We start from the raw sequence: 8,624 nt of genomic DNA on the forward strand, positions 1-8,624 counted from the left end.
CTTTAATGCCAGTAGCTCACAAAGCAGAATAATTGCTCACGAGACTCCACAGCTTAGAGGGAATATTGCCTGTGAGGTAGGTGGGGCTGAGAGAGCTCTGAGAGAAACTGCTCTTTTTCAAGAACAGCTCTTAACAGAACTACGGCTTGCCCAAGGTCACCCAGCAGCTGCGAGTGGAGGAGTGGGGAATCGAACCTGGTTCTCCCAGATTACAGTCTGCGCACTTAACCACGACACCAAACTGGCATATTATATTATAAACATATTATAAATAACGGCATCCTTAACGCGGGATGCCAGTCTCCAGGTGGGCCCTGGGGATCCTCTGGAATCACAGCTCATCTCCCAAATGCAGAGATCAGTTCCCCTGGAGAAAGTGGATGCGTTGAAGGGTGGACTCTGTGGCACTGTACTTCACGGAGGTCCCTGTCCTTCCCTGGCTCCACCCCCAAACCTCCAAGGGTTTCCCAGCCTGGATCTGGCAACCTTACACCCCATCCCCCGCCAGTGGCCATGGGGAACCTGGTAACCCTATAACTTGCAGCCTAACGTCCGTCCATGGGGATAAAAATGGAGGGGAGAAACACAGTGTAAGCTGCTTTTAGTCCCCATTAGGGTGGCCAGTTCTGCCGCCAGGGGTGGGGGATCTCCTGCCCCCAGGCCCCGCCTCCTGCTGTTGGTTAGCTGGCCGGCTGGGGGATTTACTGACAGGGGCGCCAGAGCTAGACTCCTGTTGCTGGCAACACAGCGATGTCACTTCCTCCTATATTAGAAGTGACGTCATTGCGTCACCAGCATTGTGGCGACAGTCTGGTCTTTGGTGGGAAACTATGATAGAAGCCATTTTAACCATTGTTGTTCAGTCGCACAGTCGAGTCCGACTCTTCGCGACCCCATGGACCAGATCACGCCAGGCCTTAACCATAACCTTTTAACCATAGAGTTTACCAAATACCAGAGCGTTGCTGTGATGCCGGTGATGTGATGATGTCACATCTGGTGCATGTTACTGCATCACCAGCCACAAGGCCTAGATCTTCGGGTTGCCAAGTCTGGGTTGGAAAATACCTGGAGACTTTGGGGGTGAATTCAGGAGAGGGCGGGGTTTGGGGAGGGGAGGGGCCTCAGCATTATATAGTGCCATAGAGTCTGTCCTTCAAAGTAGCAATTTTCTCCAGGGGAGCTGATCTGTGTCAGCCGGAGATCAGTTGTAGAAGCGGAAGATCTCCAGGCCCCACCTGGAGCCTGGCAACCAGTGTTCCCTCTAAGCTGAATTAATGTGAGTTAGCTCACAGTTTTTTAGCCTCCAGCGCACACATTTTTGTCTTAGCTCAGGAAGGATGGCTCCAGAGCAAACTAATTTATGCAGTAGCCAAATCAGTAGCTCACAAATTTAATGCCAGTAGCTCACAAAGTAGAATTTTTGCTCACAAGATGCCACAGCTTAGAGGGAACATTGTTGGTGACCCTTCCAGGCCTCCCCCCACTCCTGGCGAGCCCTCCCCCCAAAGTTGCCAGGAGGGATCTGGCAACCTTAAGACCCCCACTGGGGAGAAAGGTGGGGTATAAATGAAGCAAGTAAGCAAATAAAATAGGCATGGCAGTTACAACTTCACTTCCGTTTTCATGGCAAACATGTAGGTTCCATTCAGCCAAACATGTAGGCTCCATTCAGCCATAACGTCGAATGTATTTATTTGTCAACTCGTCTAGTTCAACTGTGATTCTTTACGGAGTCCTCTCACCCTCTTGGGAAGCTGATGGCTGTTTCGGGGTCTGTTTCATCTGGAATGGGACCCAAGGCCGTTAGGAGCCCGAGTTAGACCAGCTGCACTTTTGCAGCCGGGGAGGAGGAGGCCTCTTCAAGGCCACTCTGCCCTGCCTGCACAGTGCGAAGCTGGCCACCCACTCTTCCCTTCAAAAGAGCAAAGTGAGATTAGGCGATTGTTTCAAGGCCAAGCAGGGATGTTTGGGATTCTTGTCCAGCTGGCTCAGAGGAAGACCTTTTACTGCCTCTGCTTCACATCGTTCTGGAGAACTCAAGTCTTACAGTAGGCCTGATTCTTAGGACTGACCGGTTAGGTCTTGACCGGTACTCCCTCTAAGCTGTGGGGTCTTGTGAGCAAATATTCTACTCTGTGAGCTACTGGCATTAAAACTGTGAGCGAGCGATTTGGCATAAATGAGTTTGCTCTGGAGCCATCCTTCCTGAGCCAAGACAAAAATCTTTAAGCTGGAGGTTAAAAAACTATGAGCTAGCTCACACTACCTCAGCTTAGAGTGAACACTGGTCTTGACTCTGGTGCTGGAAGTGTTCCAGCTGAATAGTGAGAGCCAGTGTGGGGTGTGGATGCCACCTTCCAGGTGGAACCTGGGGACCCCCCAGAATTACAGCTCAGCTCCAGACGACAAAGATCAGTTTCCCTGGAGAAAACAGATGCTCTGGAGGGTGGGGCTCTTTTTGTAGCAGGAACTCCTTTGCATATCAGGCGACACACCCCTCATGTAGCCAATCCTCCAAGAGCTTACAGTAGCCCCTGTAAGAAGAGCTCCGTAAGCTCTTGGAGGATTGGCTACATGAGGGGTGTGTCGCCTGATATGCAAAGGGCGTTGTAACCCGCTGAGGTCCCTGTCATCCCCAGACTTCACCCCAAATGTCCACGAGTTCGAAACAATTTTGTGGCGTCCTCTTATTTGGGAGGACTGGGTTTCACTTCATATGTGTTCATTGCTTTTGTAAACCGGGTATTTTCTGCTGCCACCAGGAATTGAAGGACTTCCAAACCTTCTCTCCTTTGCTGTTGGTAATGTGACCCAGAGTCTGGGCTTTTCAGAGATCTATGTGGTCCTGAGGAAAGATAGAACTGAATTCTGGGATAAATTTGAACAAAAGATGATTTATTGAAATAAGAACAAAATATGAGATTGGTTATTCTGTAACTGTTTCGGAATAAGGGACTTGTAAATATGTCTGTCAAATGTATCACACACATAAGAACATAAGAGACGCCAATGTTGGATCAGGCCAAAGGCCCATCCAGTCCAACACTCTGTGTCACACAGTGGCCAGAAATACCAGTGCCATCAGGAGGTCCAGCAGTGGGGCCAGGACATTAGAAGCCCCCCCCCTGTTGACCCCCCCCCCCCAAGCACCAAGAAGACAGAGCATCACTTGCCCCAGAGCCCCTAGCTATACCTTGTGGCTAATAGCCACTGATGGACCTCTGCTCCATATGCTTATCTAATTCCCTTTTGAAGCCATCCATGCTTGTAGCCCAGAATTCCAGCTCATCTCCAGACTACCGAAATCAATTCTCCTGGAGAAAATACATGCTCTGGTAGATTCAAGGCCATGGTTTCAGATCCTGACCTGATATTCATTAACTGAATGAAATAGCTTGTGTTTGGATGATCGAACCATAGCTAGCTGAATGAAATCATGGTGTTGTGTGATGTCTGAACCGTGACATCCAATTAACATACATTCTGTTACTTAATGCAGATTACCCCACCCCCCCCCCCCCCGAAACATCATACAAGGCAGAGAGGTGGACTGTCAGCCGAAGCAGGGGAGAACCGGTAGAAATGTTATTTAATTTATTTGTGTTTGTCATGATCATGGGCCTATAATACTGTGGCCTACAGGCTCCAGGGAAGCCTGTATTAGAGTAGCTATCAGGGTCTACATTTCTCAGGTACCCTCTGGACCCTGTGATTGGTTAACAGGGGATTTGGAGGGGAAAACTTACACCTGCAGAGGAGTAGAGGGTGTTGCCTGGGAAGAAGGAATAAAAGGCCTTGCCCAAAGTGGGAGGAGGTTCACTCCCAGGGAGCGGAGCTGGTGAGGCTGCTACAGAGGGAGGAGGGGTCCCTCACCCAAAAGGGCTGAGTCAGTCTGAGACCAGGTACCTAGAGAACGCGCTGAGACAGTATAGTCAGATGCGTTGGTATTTATTATTTTGCTGGTTTTCCCACCTTTACTGTGCTCAGTTTTCCTACATGTTATTGAATCATAGTTGCTGTTCAATCTCTTTAGTCTAAACAGTTTGTTACTCTGCCTGGGTCCTCACGCCCAGGGGTCATTTCCTGCGGGAGTGCACAAGAGCGGAGCTCCGGCAGTAAGGAGCTCAGGGGGCGGGCACATGCAACAAGCCCCGCCCCCTACTCCCAGCAGCCCTCAGTCAGGCCACAAGGAGCAAGAAGCAGCCAGGTAATTTGCAGAGCCCCCCCCCCGACTTCTAGTACAAGCTCTCCCTCCTCTGTGAGGGCAGATCTGCACGTCCCCCCCCCAATAGCTAGCAATCCAAAAAGGTCCAGTGGCGCCTGAGTGGTGGGTGTTGCCTTCTGACACACTTCCGGTGATGTCAGGGGGTGTGGCATATGCAAATAAGTCATGCTAATGAGTTATGCTAATGAGCTCCTGCACCTCTTTTTCTACAAAATGACCCCTGCTCATGCCTCATTTGGTCATGTATTTACAGGGAAGCCTACTGGAAAAGAAGAGCATAAAAGGGTGGGGTAGGTGCTCTGAGCCCTCCTGAGAAGACCCATACCAGAGTGGCGGCAGCCATTAGAGACCCTTTCTAGCCGCTGTCCGCAACAGTGTTTATTTGTAGTCTGCCTCTCTCAAAGAGACTCAAGGCGGATCACGTTGTTTCTTCCAAAGACAGGTGTGCCCTTACGTTTTTGGAATTAGGGATGTGTGTTGTCAAGTTGCAGCCGCCTTACGGTGACCCAGTAGGGTTTTCAAGGCAAGAGACTAACTGAGGTGGGTTGGCCATTGCCTGCCTCTGGATAGTGACCCTGGAATTCCTTGGTGGTCTCTCACCCAAGTACTGGGCCAGGGCCGACCCTGCTTAGCTTCCCAGAGCTGATGAGATCAGAAAAGACTGGGCCATAAGGCCTTGGAATTAGATACAAGCCAATATCTTACCAATATCTTACCTATTTCTTTCTTTAAAAAAAAAAGAAGTAAAATAATAGTCTCTGAGATTACTGTTCTTGTAGACCTGAAAAGCCAGAAATTCCATGAGATGATTAATAAATGTTAATATAGCTAGCATGACTTTTACTGAGATCTACTAAGCCTCTGACATCATTGTATAGTTTTGCCCGCTTGAGTTCACGTTTTATCCAGGGGCCGCGCAGAATTCAAAAATCTTGTCTTTCTGTGCTATTTCTAGCTTCAGTACTCAGTGTAGATGGTGACGGGAAGGAAGTTAAAATGGCTAATTAAGGGGATGTGTTGGATTTCCTCCCTTGGAACTCTTCTTCATCCTGATAAAGCTAGTTCAATTTTCTTCCTTCTCAGAGCCTTGGGTTTCTTAAAGCTGTTAATTCATAGAATCTAATTATACAACTTTCTTTTTAAAAAACCTACAGGGAAATCAAAATGTCACATCACAGCGGCCTGGCGGGTTGCAAAGAAGATTGGACAACGTCCCCGGGGAGTAAGCTCTCAGGTTGACACAAATAAATAGAATGTTGTTCAAAGGCTGTCAACTGTCCGGACCAAAGAGCCAACCCTTGACTAGTATGTGTGCTTGTTTGTGGATTAATTTCCAAAAAAATCAAGGGCAATCCCCCCCCCTCACCTCCAGATTCACGCATACACACACACACTCTTTGGGCTTCATTCCTCTCACAGGCTCCACCCCACAGCTCTAGGTTCACTCAGACCCCAAACTTTTGATTTCAAAGGCTGAAATCTCTGCTCCAAAGTGATGGGGGGCACGGGCTGAGATGAAAGTAGTGATGCTCGTAACACCCCTCCTCTCCATCAGTGACCACCCTCTAAACGAGGGGTGCCAAACTCATTTGTTATGAGGGCCGGATCTGACATAAATGAGACCTCATTGGGCCGGCCCATGCGTGTCATACAGTGTAATGCCAGGTAGCGGAGATATAAACTTTATAAAGGACACAAACACGAAGGTTTGTGTTGGGTGTTACAAGTTAAAACACTTCAGTATTTTACAGGGTTAATGATGTTTGTTATGATCAACAGGAAGTCACATGTTTTGTTTGTAACCAATCTGTTTAGACAATAGAATGCCCAGGAACTTTGGCGCTAACTTAATAGTCTGATTGGAAATCAATGCGTCAGGTATTTAGCATATTGGCTTCTTCTTCCTGTCTTTGTTCTGACTGAAGAAGACGCCACCATTCCTGCGTTTTACCTGTAGCTGTAAAGATGTAGCCATATTAGCTCTTTCTTATTTTTATATCCTGTGTACCTTTTCCCCATGTTAGGTTGATAGTAAACTCTTATATTTTAAACACACTATGGACTCAGTCTCTTAATATTTACTCTGCTGACTTACTTAATAAGAATCCCAACAGTTTGTTTTTTTACTTAAAATAAAAACATGCTTAAAACATGAGCACTCTTGCAATATTTTATTTATTTAACAGTGTCTGATAACTGACACCTCTTCTTGCTCTGAATGATTGCATCAAAATGTCTGTGCTGTTGCAATCTTGAGTATGCTGTTCAGGTGTGTATCTGTAAGCTGCAAACCTACGATGATGCAGCAGCAGCAGCAGAACTGGAAGGAGAAGCAGAAGACAGCCAGTTCCACTGTGGGCCTGATAGAAGCCCTCCGGGGGGGGTCTGATCTGGCCCCCGGGCCACATGTTTGACACCCCTGATATAAACTCAACCGTCCGCCAGTTACAGATTACTGATTCTACATGCTGGCACCCCCAGCACAGCAATCCTTAAAAGAAGCAGAAACCACTACACCTCTAAATAAATAACCAAAATAAATAACTGGCACTTTAGTAGGACTTCCGATGTCTCTTGTATCTCACCTTCCCCCCAGTTTCTCTCCCTTTAAAGTCCTCCCTCCCATCTTCTGCCTTCTTCTAGAAAAATCCACTGGAGGATCCTGCACTATGTCAGAATTGCCGGTGAGCAAAATCTCTGACATTTTCCAGTTTCTCCAGGCAAAGAGACGAGACAAGCCGGTATTCCACTGGCAGGTTCATGCCTCAAGAGTTATATTAAGCCAGTGCAAAAGTTGTCTTTGCCTTTCAGGAGAGGAAGACGGATGGAGCGTTTTGCCCGGAGCCAAAATTCCTCCCATTGTCACAGAATGACATCAGCCTATCCATCTGGAAATTAAGGGATACCAGATTTTGGAGCCTGCACTCTTGTCTGTCTGATACTTTCCCTTCCCCCTCCCCAACAAAACCAAAGTCGGTATTGTCTTTCGCATTCCCTTTACAGCCAGCGGGCTTGGAACCAGCTGGGCCAGGCCTGGGTTGTGTATAGAAATGAATGAGGTGGAAGAATGGCCGGCCGTATTTCAGACTACAGGTGGTAGATCCTGGTTTTGAACACGCCTCCCAAACAGCATAATAAAGATCTCACTGCAGACAGGCCAGCTTTCTGTTTGCGAGGAGTTGTTATCTCACAACAGAGGGGCCGTGGCTCGGTGGTAGAGCATCTGCTTGACGTGCAGAAGGGCCCAGATTCGATCCTTGACAGCATCTTCAGCAGGGACCAGGCAGCAGGTAATGAGAAAGACCTCAAAGAGCAGCTGTCTGAGGAAAAAATACTGGCTTTGATGGACTGATTCAGCTTCGTGTGTTCAGAGAGCCTCCAGGAAGGTGATTTCTTGCATGTGGTAAAACTATAGGCCATTCTGACACCTCAGTAGCCATTTCTACCTTGTTCCACCATCTTTCTAGATCAGGCCCTACTGAATGTAAGGGACCTCAGGCTTGCAGCTCAGGTTAGTATGGGAATAAGGTTGCATAGGACTCTGGGGGCCCCATAGACATCTGCAGCCCTTTCCCAGGAATCTTGTAACCAAGAGGAGGAGGCCCTTCACTACCCAAAGGAGTCTCAGAGTGGCTTACAATCTCCTTTCCCTTCCCCTCCCCACAACAGACACCCTGTGAGCAATGCTCCCTCCGAGCTGTGGAGTCTTGTGAGGGAAAATTCTACTTTGTGAGCTGCTGGTGTTAAACTTGTGAGTGATCGATTTGGCCACTGCATCAATTGGTTTGCTCTGGAGCCATCCTTCCTGAGCTGAGACAAAAATGTGCGAGCCGGAGGCTAAAAAATTGTGAGCTAGCTCACACTAACTCAGCTTAGAGGGAACACTGCCTGTGAGGTCGGTGGGGCTGAGGGAGCTCTTTCGAGAACTGCCCTTGAGAGAAGAGCTCTGAAGGAACGTGTGACTGACTCAAGGTCACGCCAGCAGCTGTATGTGGAGGAGTGGGGAATCAAACTTGGTTCTTCCAGATTAGAGTCCATGCTCCTAACCACTACACCATACTGGCTCGACACCAAGCAGCCCCCATCTCGTATTTTGAGAACTTATGATGAATGTGAAAGACTAACAATACGAAATGATGATTCCAGATGGGTAGCTGTTGAGGCCTTGACCTGGATAGCCCCGCCTAGCCCAATCTCATCAGAGAGCCAGTTTGGTGTAGTGGTTAAGTGTGCGGACTCTAATCTGGGAGAACCGGGTTTGATTCCCCACTCCTCCACTTGCACCTGCTGTGACCTTGGGTCAGTCACAAGCCCTGGCACAGCTGTCCTTGAAAAAGAGCAGTTTCTGTCAGAGCTCTCTCAGCCCCGCCTACCTCACAGGGTGTCTGTTGTGGGG

This window comes from Gekko japonicus, unplaced genomic scaffold, assembly GCF_001447785.1.
Source record: "Gekko japonicus isolate JY-2015 unplaced genomic scaffold, Gekko_japonicus_V1.1 scaffold858, whole genome shotgun sequence".
NCBI lineage: Eukaryota > Metazoa > Chordata > Lepidosauria > Squamata > Gekkonidae > Gekko > Gekko japonicus.